At 44.0% G+C, this 13728-nt stretch overlaps 1 protein-coding gene across 7 annotated transcripts in view; it reads left to right on the plus strand.

The window, feature by feature from the left end:
• Positions 1-335: 335 nt before the first annotated feature.
• The window catches only part of LOC132380127 (myosin-10), a 171915-nt gene continuing 158522 nt past the window's right edge, over positions 336-13728 (plus strand). For 3 of the 7 annotated variants that reach the window (XM_059948727.1, XM_059948728.1, XM_059948729.1), the window contains exon 1: positions 337-508. The gene's annotated coding sequence lies outside the window, so the exon portion shown is untranslated. Of the gene's footprint in view, positions 509-13728 lie in introns of all 7 variants that reach the window. The other 4 variants (XM_059948721.1, XM_059948722.1, XM_059948724.1 and 1 more) reach the window with 3 other exon arrangements.

The raw sequence follows: 13728 nt of genomic DNA on the forward strand, positions 1-13728 counted from the left end.
AATTATTCTAACTAGCTCACGTGCGCTCCCGCTATTGCCAATCCAACCCCCTCCCATTACCGCAACCTAACCCATAGACGGAAGTGTCCGGAAACGCTGCGGTTAATAAGAGAAAGAGCCAATCTGATTTGGGCTGTGCTTTGTATCTCCGTGGAGATGGGATGATAGGCAGGCTCAACAGCCAATTGAAATTGCAGGACGGCATTCAGCGGAAGCCCAAATGATTGACAAACATACTGGACCAATTGAAGTTGGGAAAAGTATCCTCTTTTATGAATGAGTTGCCAATCAGTGATGAGGAGGGTGGGAGTTAAGCAATCAGCTTAGGTTGAGGTGGAGTTGCCGTTCGTCTCTTTCATTAGGGAGTTTTATACGTTAAAAGTGAGGGAAAATTGTGCTTCAGTGAGGTAAAAAAAACTGAGTGCATTGTTTTGGCGCAGTTGTTGCTTTGCGGAAGTTGCAAGAAACGTTTTCCTAGTTTGTAGAGGCACTTTATTTTAAACGAAAGGTAAAGTATTTGAGTTGTGGCTACATTGTGTCCTCCGCGGGATGGTTTTCAACTGAAACGTGTAACATTGTTACCGTTATCTGAGGAATTTTTGTCTTGGTTCCATCATCCAAGGGTGAGGTCATTGAACCGCTTCGCTGAACCGAATTGTTTCAACTGAAGTTTAGTTGCAAATGATTTATTTATTTGGAGAAAAATATCTCGGAGCCGCCTTTTGTCACTTCATTTTGGAATTCATTTGACTTGTCTCTGCATTTTTTTTTATTACGTTAATGCTTACTGCGCATTATTTAATGCATGGAACTTGTGGAAATTGTTATATTCAAGGCGGGAATGCATCTCTGAGAGCAAAGAGACTGCATTAAATGAAAAGTAAGCCCCATTCTGGAGTGGGAGCTGGTCAGAACTCGTAAAATGCACTTGCATGTGTCCAGTGAAGCACAATAGCAGCATTATTTTTTTTCATAATTCTCGAACTGTGTGCTTGGAGATCTTCGAAAGTTGGCTCTGAAGGTACGCTGTGTGCTGGTCTTGCTTCAAATTTGAACTCCACTAATAAATGTAGGGTAACTTTCGCTCGAATTGAGTGTTTTTTTTTGTCCAAGTCATTCACAGAGATGTGCTCTGGCAGCTACCGTTTATCGCATAGGATAAAAACAGCTGTGACTTGCATGTTTGTGTCCTAAGCATTTTGCACTCTTAATGATGCTGCTTGTTGTTCATGTTCTATTTATAGTGTCTGCATTTTATAAGCCCGATTGAAGACGCATTTGTGTAGAGATCAATTTTAATATTATCTTTTTAAGGTTGATAATTGTTAATTAAAAATCTACAAATAGAAGATGTTTCTACCGGCAGCGTCAGCCCATATTTCCAACATCGTTTAGATATGAGTATTTACTTTAGTCACTCTATGATTTTGAAAGATAACACTTGAAAAGCAACTGTTCAGTGGTAATTTGCATTGAACCTTATTGAATGTAAGTGATTGTGTCGACTGTCTCTTCCATCAATGAGACTTCTCTGTTGTAGCAACCAGTCTCTCTCCCCCCCCCCCCATGCTTGTGTTCTTAATTCAAGCTGTGCTTTTTATTCTTAAATATTTTATGAATATTGAGCACCAGTGAGAAAACAAATGGCTATTGCTGACAGATGGTAATTTCTATTTATAAAAGTTGTCTCAGATTTTTGTCGGAGTAGCAGCTATTTTTGTAATTGTGCTAATGTGTTTTAATGGAATTTGGATGTTAACAAGGCCAGCAAAGTAGTTGAGAGTTGCTCCAGCACCGTCTGGTGAAGGCATTGACGTGGTGGTCTTCTAGGTGTTAGATCCACGAGGAGAAAGATTGTTTCCAAACGGTGGTGTGAAATGCAGGGTCTGTATTCCCCTGTGCCCTCGTCCTTCATAAGTTTAGTTAACCTTCTGAGTGATTTGCACATGGGATGGTTAGCACAACGCTTTACAGTACCAGCTACCTAGGTTCAATTCCTGCCTTTGCCTGGAAGGAGTTTGTATTTTCTCCCCGTGACTGCATGAGTTTCCTGCATGTTTTCCAGTTTCCTCCTACAGTCCAAAGACCCACCAGTTGGTAGGGTAATTGGTGATTGTAAATTGTCCTGTGCTTTAGCTGGGATTGTATTGGGGGATTGCTGGGCAACAGGGCTGAAAGATTGAATGAGCCTATTCCGCGCTCTATCTCAATGTTGAGAATAGTACGTTGTTGTGCCGGCAATGACAGAAGTGAATAGAGTACCAATCAAGTAGACTTTCTGATCAATACGGTGGTGCTTATGAAATTGATGTTGCATTGGTCCCTCTAAATGGCAAATGTTTCTATACGCTTCTAATCCTTTATAGATGGCAAGACTTTGCAGTCAGGAGATTTAGAGGAGGGACTTGCCAACAGTAACCAGTCTATAACTTGTAGTCACAACATTTTTGTGGCCGGTCTGATTTAATTTCTGGCAAGCAGTGAGTCTATGATTTGATTGTGGCAGACTTTGAGTGATACTGGTGAATGTCAAGCACATTCCTGCAGATGGTAGTTGCCAACATGTCTTACAAATCCTGTACATGCCTGAATGTTCCTTTAGGTTGACTAAGTGCAAGGATAGCCTGTAATTCTGAGCAGGAATTCAACATTCCTCTTCCATCTTTGCTCTAAAGGAGAAGTATTGAAGCAAGTTTGACAAATCATTGGAGCTGAGGTACTGGTGCGGGAATCATGAAACTGAAAATTGATCTCAAACTGCATCTGTTTTTCTTGGGTTCAATATTTCTCCAGCTTTTAAAGCATCTTCCTTTGATTCTGCTACCCTGTTTTACCAGGGATCAGTGAAATCGAGTCCTGCCTCAAGGGCAGTCATACTTGTCTCTGCTGTTTTGTGTTGTTTGAATTGAGTTGTGCTGAAGTCTAGGTTTCTGTCAAAGAGGGACGTCAGTGAGCATGTTGTAGGTTAATGTCACTTGATAGCCATGTCAGCGCCTTTCATAACTTGAGGGTGGGGTGCAACTTGGGAATTTTCCAGTAGCTGGATGCCAGTGCTGCAATTAGAATAATTTAGCTAACTGTGGCCAATTCTCAAGCATGAGCCTTTGGTAGTTTGCAGCAGAATTGTATAGTCCCATCATTGCTGTATTCTGTGCTGTTTTAGGATAACATGGAACAAATTGGTTGAAGTATGGTCTCTATGGCAGGCATGTATCTTGGGAAGAACCTAAGGTTAATTTAGTGCTTTTGGTTGAAGTCTGCACTTTTACCTAATGTGTTCAAGCGCAGAGCTTTGCTATTAACGTCGCTGTTGTTGGAGCTTCTACCTATTTGTGTGCTTTATTTGCCATGATTAGAAATGGCCAAAAGTGCAGGTGCTAATGTTGTATGGATTTTTTTAGCTCTGCCTGTTCAGTGAGAGGAGTCGGATGTGGCAGGTTCATACCTACTGCCACCCCTGGCATTTAATTCCTCACTTCATTCTGCTAGTGTATTATTTCCCATTTGGTTACGTGACTGCTTGAGTGAGTTGCGTTCTGCTCATCCCGCAAAGTGTGGACGTTGGGCTTTATGCTGTAAGATGCCAAATGCAGTGGGAGGTGGCCTTGATGTGGTAATGTGGTTTCTTGTTGCACACTTAGAGCTGCATGACTTGTGGATTTGGTCATTGTTTAGTAAGGGTATGCAGTTCAATTGACAGCTTATTGCGGAGTTTTGTTTTTCCTTGCATATTTGGTTATTTCATTTGCTCAAATTTTTCCTTTTTCTAAATTAAATGACATCATGTGAACACTATGAAATGAAGTGTAGTGCTTAGAGCAGTGAGGTGTGATGGGTAGGCAGAAAGGATGAGGTGGCTTTGCTCTTTAAAAAATAAATTTTCCTTGGAAGGAAGTGAAATAGGATCAGGTGTGGAATCCTTCTGGGTAAAGGCAAAGGATGTTGGGGATTACATACAGGCTTTAAATAGTAGATGGGATATGGGCTATGAATTGCCATGAGAGATAGAAAAGGGTAATGTGTAATGGCCATGAGAAAATTTCAACATGCAAGTAGATTGTGGAAAATCAGTTTGGTGCTGGGTCCTAAGTGAAGGAGTTTAAAGAATACCTATGCGATGGCTTTTTGAAGCAGCCTTTCTGGATTGGGTGTTATGCAATGAAACACATTTGATCAGGGAACTCAAGGTAAAGGCTGCAATCATAATGTGATTGAATTCACCCTGCAGTCTGAGAGGGAGAAACAAAAAGTAACACAGGAGTAAAAATAACTATAAATGATTGAGAACCAGGGTCAGGGTGTCGGCGCTTGAGAGGGTCGGGCTGGTGTTCAGCTTGCTGTTCACAAGGTTTACTCAACACTGCGCTGAATTGAGGCTGTGGCCTGCAGCTAACCGGCTCCTGTATCAGCTGTGACTGGCTTTGTGGCTGAGGCCTCACTTTGGTGAACTTCAGTTCTGAATGTCGTTTCTTTAGTTTTCTTTGCATGATTTGCTTTCTTCTGCACTCCGGGTGTTTGACGGTCTTTTTAATGGGTTCAGTTTGGTTTCTTTGTTTTGTGGCTGCCTGTAAGGAGATGAATCTCAGGTTGTGTAGTACACATATTTTGATAGATGTGCTTTGAATTTTGAGAGAAGAGCTGGTCAAACTTGATTTGAAGGACTCTAGCGTGGATCACAGAGCAACAATGGCTGGAGTTTCTGGGAGTAATTAAAGAAACACAGGATCAATTCATTGCAAAGGAGCATTCTGAAATGATGCAGTTGAAGCTGATAAGGGAAGTTAGAGTATAAAATTAAAAACATACGATATAGTAAATTTTGAAGCCTTTTTTTAAAAAAAAAACCCAACAGAAGGCAACTGAAAAAAAGCTGCAAGGGGAGAAGATGAAATGTGTAAGTAGGATAGCTAATAATATAAAAAGATACCTGGAGAAACAACTTTTGGTTTAATTAAGAGTAAAAAAGATGCAGGAGTGGGGAAAATTACTCCGGAGAGGTAGTAATGGGGAACAAAATAAGTTGTACGTGAACTCTTAGAGTATTTGCATCAGTCTTCACTGTGAAAGACATCAGTTACATTTCGAGTCAGTGGGAAGGTAAAGGTGCTTGGGAATCTGAAAGCTCAAAAGGTGAGTGAATTATCTGGACCAGGTGAAAATCCAAAGTAACACACACACAGTGCTGGAGGAACTCAGCAGGTCGAGCAGCATCTATAGATTGAAGAAAGTCTTTTCCAAGCTGAGAGCTGCCTTCAGGACTGGAAAGGAAAGGGGAAGATGCCAGAATACAAAGGTGGGGAGAGGTGAAGGATATCTAGATGATAGGTGAAGCCAGGAGGAAGGAAAAGTTGAGGGCTGGAGAGGAGAGTGGACCATAGAAAGGGAAGGAGGAGCGGCACTAAGTGGAGTTGATGGGCAGGTGAGAGAGTGAGGAATATTTTTCTTAACCAGGAGGAGAAATTGCTATTTATGCCATCAGATGGAATAGAAGGTGTTTCTCCTCCACTCTGAGTGGTCTCATTGTGACCACATAGAATGGGAATTGGAATTAAAATGTCATGCCACTGGAATTTCGGTGGATGGAGCCACATGAAACTAATCCCAAATTACAATGGGTCTCACCAGTGTAGAGGAGGCCGCATTGGGAACATCAGATACAATAGACAACACCAGTAGAGTTGAAGTGTTTCCTTACCTGGAAGGACCATTTGAGATGCTGAATGGATGTGAGAGGGTAGATGAATGGGGAGGTGTAGCACTTGGTTCCTCGCAGGGTTAAGTGTCAGGAGGGAGATTAGTGGGGAATGGGGGGGGGGGGCTGCAAGTGGACAATGGTATTATTGAGGAAGCGCTCCATTTGGAACAAGGAGAGGCTATACATAGCATTTAGCGGTAGGCTGCCTTTGAAGATGCGGAAGTTGCAGTGAACGATGTAATTCAATCACAAACAAGAGAAAATCTGCAGATGCTGGAAGTCTAAGCAACACAAAATGCTGGAGAGGCTGCCTGGAATTTCCCTTGAGCATAGCCCTCTATTTTTCTAAGCTCCCTGTACCTATCTAAGAGGCTCTTAAAAGACCCTATTGTATCTGCTTCCATCACCGCTGCTGGCAGGCATTCCACGCACCTACCACTCCGTGGGGGGGGAGGGGAGAACTTAGCCCTGACATCCCCTCGGTACCTATTTCAAAACACATTAAAACTATGCCTCCTCGTGTTAGCCATTTCAGTCCTGGTAAAAAAAAAATCTTAAAGCTATCCACATACTCAATGCCCCACATTTTGTACACCTCAATCAGGTCACCTCTCATCCTCCGTTGCTCCAAGGAGAGAAGGCCCAGTTCACTCAACCTATTCTCATAATGCATGTCCTCCAATCCAGGTAACATCCTTGTAGATCTCCTCTGCACTCTCTATAGCAGTGGTCCCCATCCACTGAGCCTGGTACCGGTCCGCGGCCCGGTGACTGGGGTCCATTGCTCTGTAGTATCCACCTTCTTCCTGTAGTGAGGTGAGCAGAACTGAACACAGTGCACCAAGTGGGGTCTAGTTAAGGTCTTGTATAGGTATAACATTATCTCACGGTTCTTGAGGTCAGTCCTACAGTTGATGAAGGCCATCACGCTATCCACCTTAACAACACTGTCAACCTGCGCAGCAGCCTTGAGTGTCCTGTGGACATGAACCCCAAGATCTCACTGATCCTCCACTGCCAAGAGTCTTGCCATTAATATATCCTGTCATCAGAATATTTTGACCTACTGAAATGAATCACTTCACACTTACCTGGGTTGAACTCCATCTGCCACTTCTCAGCCCAGTTCTGCATTTTGTCGATGTCCCGCTGTAACCTCTGACAATTCTCCAGACTATCCACAACATCCCCAACTTTTTTGTCTTCAGCAAACTTGTTAATCCATCCTTCTATTTCCTCACCCAGATCATTTATAAAAAATCATAGGAAGGGTACCCAGAACAGATCCCTGCGGAACACCACTGGTCACTGTCCTCCATGCAGAATATGAAGTATCTACACCACCCTTTGCCTTCTGTGGGCAAGCCAATTCTGGATCCACAAAGCAAGGTCTCCTTGGATCCCATGCCTCATTACTTTCTGAATGAGCCTTGCATAAGGTACCTTATCAAATGCCTTACTGAAATCCATATACACTACATCCACTGCTCTACCTTAGAAAATAGGTGCAGGAATAGGCCATTCGGTCCTTCGAGCCTGCACCACCATTCAGTATGATCATGGCTGATCATCCAACTCAGAACCCTGTACCTTCGTTCTCTCCATACCCCTTGATCCCTTTAGCCACAAGGGCCATATCTAACTTCCTCTTAAATATAGCCAATGAACCGGCCTCAACTGTTTCCTGTGGCAGAGAATTCCACAGATTCACCACTCTGTGTGAAGTTTTTCCTCATCTCGGTCCTAAAAGGCTTCCCCTTTATCCTTAAACTGTGACCCCTCATTCTGGACTTACCCAACATCGGAAACAATCTTCCTGCATCTAGCCTGTTCAATCCCTTTAGAATTTTATACATTTCAATAAGATCCCCCCCTCAATCTTCTAAATTCCAGTGAGTATAAGCCTAGTCGATCCAGTCTTTCTTCATATGAAAGTCCTGCCATCCCAGGAATCAATCTAGTGAACCTCCTCTGTACTCCCTCTATGGCAAGAATGTCTTTCCTCAGATTAGGGGACCAAAACTGCACACAATATTCGAGGCGCGGTCTCACCAAGGCCTTATACAATTGCAGTAGAACCTCCCTGCTCCTATACTCAAATCCTTTTGCTATGAATGCCAACATACCATTTGCCTTTTTCACCGCCTGCTGTACCTGCATGCCCACCTTCAATGACTGGTGTACAATGACACTCGGGTCTCATTGCATCTCCCCTTTCCTAATTGGCCACCATTCGGATAATAATCTTTTCTTGTTCTTGCAACCAAAGTGGATAACCTCACATTTATCCACATTAAATTGCATCTGCCATGAATTTGCCCACTCACCTAACCTAGCCAAGTCACCCTGCATCCTCTTAGCATCCTCCTCACAGCTAACACTGCTGCCCAGCTTCGTGTCATCCGCAAACTTGGAGATGCTGCATTTAATTCCCTTGTGTAAATCATTAATATATATTGTAAACAACTGGGGTCCTAGCACTGAGCCTTGCGGTACCCCACTAGTCACTGCCTGCCATTCTGTTTACTCCCACTCTTTGCTTCCTGTCTGCCAACCAATTCTCTATCCACATCAATACCATACCCCCAATACTGTGTGCTTTAAGTTTGCACACTAATCTGTGTGGGACCTTTTCAAAAGCCTTTTGAAAATCTAAAAATACCACATCCACTGGCTCTCCCCATCCACTCTAATAGTTGCATCTTCAAAAAATTCTATAAGATTCGTCAGACGTGATTTTCCTTTCACAAATCCATACTGACTTTGTCCGATGATTTCACCTCTTTCCAAGTGTGCTGTTTTCACATCTTTGATAACCGACTCTAGCATTTTCCCCACCACCGATGTCAGACTAACCGGTCTATAATTCCCCGGTTTCTCTCTCCCTCCTTTTTTAAAAAGTGGGGTTACATTAGCCACCCTCCAATCCTCTGGAACTAATCCAGAATCTAAGGAGTTTTGATAAATTATCACTATTGCATCCACTATTTCTTGGGCTACTTCCTTAAGCACTCTGGGATGCAGACCATCTGGCCCTGGGGATTTATCTGCCTTTAATCCCTTCAATTTACCCAACACCACTTCCCTACTAACATGTATTTCCCTCAGTTCTTCCATCCCACTAGACCCTCGGTCCCTTACTATTTCCGGAAGATTATTTATGTCCTCCTTAGTGAAGACAGAACCAAAGTAGTTATTCAATTGGTCTGCCATGTCTTTGTTCCCTATGATCAATTCACCTGTTTCTGACTGTAAAGGACCTACATTTGTCTTGACCAATCTTTTTCTTTTCATGTATCTATAAAAGCTTTTACAGTCAGTTTTTATGTTCCCTGCCAGCTTTCTCTCATAATCTTTTTTCTCTTTCCTAATTAAGCCCTTTGTCGTCCTCTGCTGGTCTCTGAGTTTCTCCGAGTCCTCTGGTGTGCCACTTTTTTTTGTTAATTTATGTTTCTTTTTTGGACTTGATACCATCCATAATTTCCCTTGTCAGCCATGGGTGCACTACCTTCCCTGGTTTATTCTTTTGCCAAACTGGGATGAACAATTGTTGTAATTCATCCATGCGATCTTTAAATGCTTGCCCTTGCATATCCACCGTCAACCCTTTTCGTATCATTTACCAGTCTATCTTAGCTAATTCACGTCTCATACCTTCAAAGTTACCCTTCTTTAAGTTCAGAACCTTTGTTTCTGAATTAACTATGTCACTCTCCATCTTAATGAAGAATTCCACCATATTATGGTCACTCTTACCCAAGGGGCCTCGCACGACAAGATTGCTAACTAACCCTTCCTCATTGCTCAATACCCAATCTAGAATGGCCTGCTCTCTAGTTGGTTCCTCGACATGTTGGTTCAGAAAACCATCCTGCTTACGTTCCAAGAAATCCTCTTCCTCAGCACCCTTACCAATTTGGTTCACCCAATCTATATGTAGATTGAAGTCACCCATTATAACTACTGTTCCTTTATTGCACGCATTTCTAATTTCCTGTTTAATGCCATCCCCAACCTCACTACTACTGTTAGGTGGCCTGTACACAACTGCCACCAGTGTTTTCTGCCCCTTAGTGTTATGCAGCTCTACCCATATCGATTCCACATCCTCCAGGCTAATGTCCTTCCTTTCTATTGCGTTAATCTCCTCTTACCAGCAACACTACCCCACCTCCTTTTCTTTCCTGTCTATCCCTCCTGAATATTGAATATCCCTGGATGTTGAGCTTCCATCCTTAGTCACCCTGGAGCCATGTCTCTGATCCCAACTATATCATATTCATTAATAACTATCTGCACATTCAATTCATCCACCTTGTTACGAATGCTCCTCGCATTGACACACAAAGCATTCAGGCTTGTTTTTACAACACTCTTAGCCCTTATACAATTATGTTGAAAAGTGGCCCTTTTTGCTTTTTGCCCTGGATTTGCCTGCCTGCTACTTTTACTTTTCACCTTACTACTTTTTGCTTCTACCCTCATTTTACACCCCTCTGTCTCTCTGCACTTGTTCCCATCCCTCTGCCACAGTAGTTTAAAGCCTCCTGAACAGCAGTAGCAAACACTCCCCCTAGGACATTGGTTCCAGTCCTGCTCAGGTGCAGACCGTCCTGTTTATACTGGTCCCACCTCCCCCAGAACTGGTTCCAATGCCCCAGAAATTTGAATCCCTCCCCCTTGCACCATTTTTCAAGCCACATATTCATCTGAAATATCCTCCTATTTCTACTCTGGCTAGCACGTGGCACTGGTAGTAATCCAGAGATTATTAACTTTGTGGCCCTACTTTTCAGTTTATCTCCTAACTCTCTAAATTCACCTTGTGGGACCTCATCCCATTTTTTACCTATATCGTTGGTACCTATGTGCACCACGACCACTGGCTGTTCACCCTCCCATTCCAGAATGTCCTGCAGCCGCTCAGAGACATCCTTGACCCTTGCAGCAGGGAGGCAACATACCATCCTGGAGTCTCGTTTACGGCCGCAGAAACGCCTATCTATTACCCTTACAATCGAATCCCCTATCACTATAGCTCTCCCACTCCTTTTCCTGCCCTCCTGTGCCGCAGAGCCACCCATGGTGCAATGAACTCGGCTGCTGCTGCCTTCCCCTAATGAGACAACTCCCCCAACAGTATCCAAAACAGTATATCTGTTTAGGAGGGAGATGACCTCAGGGGACTCCTGCTCTACCTGCCTACTGCTACGCTGTCTAGTGGCCACCCCTTCCCTTTCTGCCTGTGTAGCCTTTACCTGCGGTGTGGCCAACTCACTGAACATGCTATTCACGACTTTCTCAGCATCAATGTGTTTTGTTGCGTCCTCAAAGAATACAGTTTGGCTCATAAAAAGCATGACCTGCCCTTGACAAAGCTGTGCTGACTATCCCTAATCAGATTCCCTCCAAATGCTCAAAATCTGCCCGTCAGGATCAACAACTTGCCCACCATTGAGTTAAGATTCTGTAATTTCCTGGGTTATCTCAACTCCCTTTCTTGACCAAGGGAACATCATTTGCAACCTTCCAATCCTCTGGTACTTCTCCCATCCCTACTGATGATACAAAGATCATTGCCAGAGGCTCAGCAATCTCCTCCTTCACTTCCCACAATAGCCTGGGTATACCTTGTCTGGTCCCGGCGACTTATCTAACTTAATACCTTTCAACAGCTCTAGCACATCCTCTTTCTTAATGTCTATACACTCAAGTCTGCTGTAAGTCATCCCCACAATTGCCAAGGTCCTTTTACCTGGTGAGTACCGAAGCAAAGTATGCATTAAGTACCTCGGTTACCTCCTCCGGCTCCATACACGTGTTTCCACTATTGCGCCTGATCAGTCCTATACTCTCACAACTCATCCTCTTGCTCTTCACATACTGGTCTAAAGCCTTGGTTTTCCTTGATCCTGCTCACCAAGGCCTTCTCATTACCCTTTCTAGTTCTCCTAATTTCTTTCTTGAGCTCCTTCCCGGCACCCTTATATTTTTCTAGAGCTCTAACAGTACCTAGTTTCTTGAACCTTTCATAACCTTTTCTTAACTAGATTTTTCTACATCCATTGTACACCATGGTTCTTCTACCATAACATCCTTTCACTGCCTCAGTGAAACATACCTATGCAGAACTCCGCTCGCGTGTTCCCTGAGCACTTGCCACATTTCTGTGTGCATTTCTCTGAGAACATCTGCTCCCAATTTATGTTCCCAAGTTCCTGTCTAATAGCATCCTATTTCCCCCAACCACAATTAAATGTTTTCCCAAATTGTCTGCTCCCGTCCCTCTCCAGCACTATGGTAAAGGAGATAAAGTTGTGATCACTACCTCCAAAATGCTCTCCCTGTGAGAGATCTAACAGCTGGCCAGGTTCATTTCCCAATACCAGAACAGGTACAGCCTCTCCTTACTAGTTGGCTTAACCACATACTGAGTCAGAAAACTTTCCTGAACACCCGTAACAAACTCCAATCCATCTAAACCCCTTGCTCTAAGGAGATGCCAATCAATATTAGGAAAGTGAAAATCACCCATCACAACCACTCTATTATTGCACAGTTCCAGAATCTGCCTATCTGCTCCTCAATGTCTGTTACTTTGGGGGACAGGGGTCTATAAAAAACACCCAGTAGAGTTATTGCCCCTTTCCTGTTTCTGACTTCTACCCACAATGATTCCGTAGACAATCTCTCCATGCCTTCCTCTTTTTCTGCGGCTATGGTACTATCCCTGATTAACAATGCCAACCCCCACCTCATCTCCCTTCCTAAAGCCTGACATGTTTGGCAGCCATTTTTGCCCCAAGACATTCATGTCCCTGTAATAGCCACAATATCATAGTGATGGTGTAGGAAACAATTTTCTGATGGCCTGGAGAGGGGTCCCCTTCAAAGGGTAGGTATGAGGAGATGTCAAGAGTTGCTGACTGGCCTCACCGGTAGAGGTCAGTGCGCCACACTACAGCAGCACCCCCATTTTCTGCGGGCTTGATATTAATGTGGGCATTGGTGTGGAGAGAGTGGAGGGCAGTGAGTTCGGAGAGGTTAAGGTTTGAAGAGTGGAGTGCTGCACTTGAGCCAGTTGATGTCTCATCAGCAATTCGAGATGAAAAGATCCAGAGCAGCAGAGAACCGGTGGGGGGGGGGGGGGGGGCTTAAGAAGAGGTGGGTTGTAAATGGAAGGAGGAGTCATCAGGGAGGGATGCGGGATTCTTGCCGAAGAAATGGGCTTGGAGACTGGGGAGAAGTGTGGATCTCACTGAGGTCTGAGTTGGGGGGGGGGGGGGGGGAGTCAAAGATAAGGCCCTTTCTAAGGACAGACCTTTCCCCCTCAGAGGGGATGGTTGGAGGGAATGGTGAAAATATGGTAAGGATTAAAGTTGGCTTCTTGGGGGGGAGGGGGGGGAAGAGTTGTGATGCCAAAGGAGAGGGGAGGGTTGGGGTGTTCAGGGAAGGTAAGGTGGGAGGAAGATGGAGGCTCGAAAATTCAAGAGATGATCGTGGAGCCTGTGAGACCCAGGGCTGGAGAGTGACGGTGGGGGAAGGGGTGCCCAGAGGAAGCAAGGAGAATCTTGGCATGTAAGTACTGGTGGCTTAGGTCCAGGTTGGAGCTGGAGCTAAAGGCTGTGCAGTTTGCAGTCTGAAGATATGGTTGTAGGAATTGGTGTTAGTGAATGAAATTATAGGCCAGTTTGCCTGCCTTCAGTGCTTGGTAAGATGTCAGGGTCCATTATTAAGTATGAGGTTTCAGGGGTACTTGGAGTGTTAGCATAGTTTCCTTCAGGTGAAATCTTGTCTGACAAATCTGCTGGAACTCTTTGAGGAAATAAACAGGTAGGATAGACAAAGGTGAATCTCTGGATGTTTACATGAATTTTCAAAAGGCCTTTGATAAGGTGCTGCACATGAGGCTGCAAATCAAGGTAAGAAGCCATGGTACAACAGGAAGAATACTAGCATGGACAAAAGATAGACTAACGTAAGGTAAAGAGTGGGAATAAAGGGGCCCTTGGTGAATAGTGTTCTGTAGGAGT

This window comes from Hypanus sabinus, chromosome 23 (assembly GCF_030144855.1).
Source record: "Hypanus sabinus isolate sHypSab1 chromosome 23, sHypSab1.hap1, whole genome shotgun sequence".
In the NCBI taxonomy this organism is placed as follows: domain Eukaryota; kingdom Metazoa; phylum Chordata; class Chondrichthyes; order Myliobatiformes; family Dasyatidae; genus Hypanus; species Hypanus sabinus.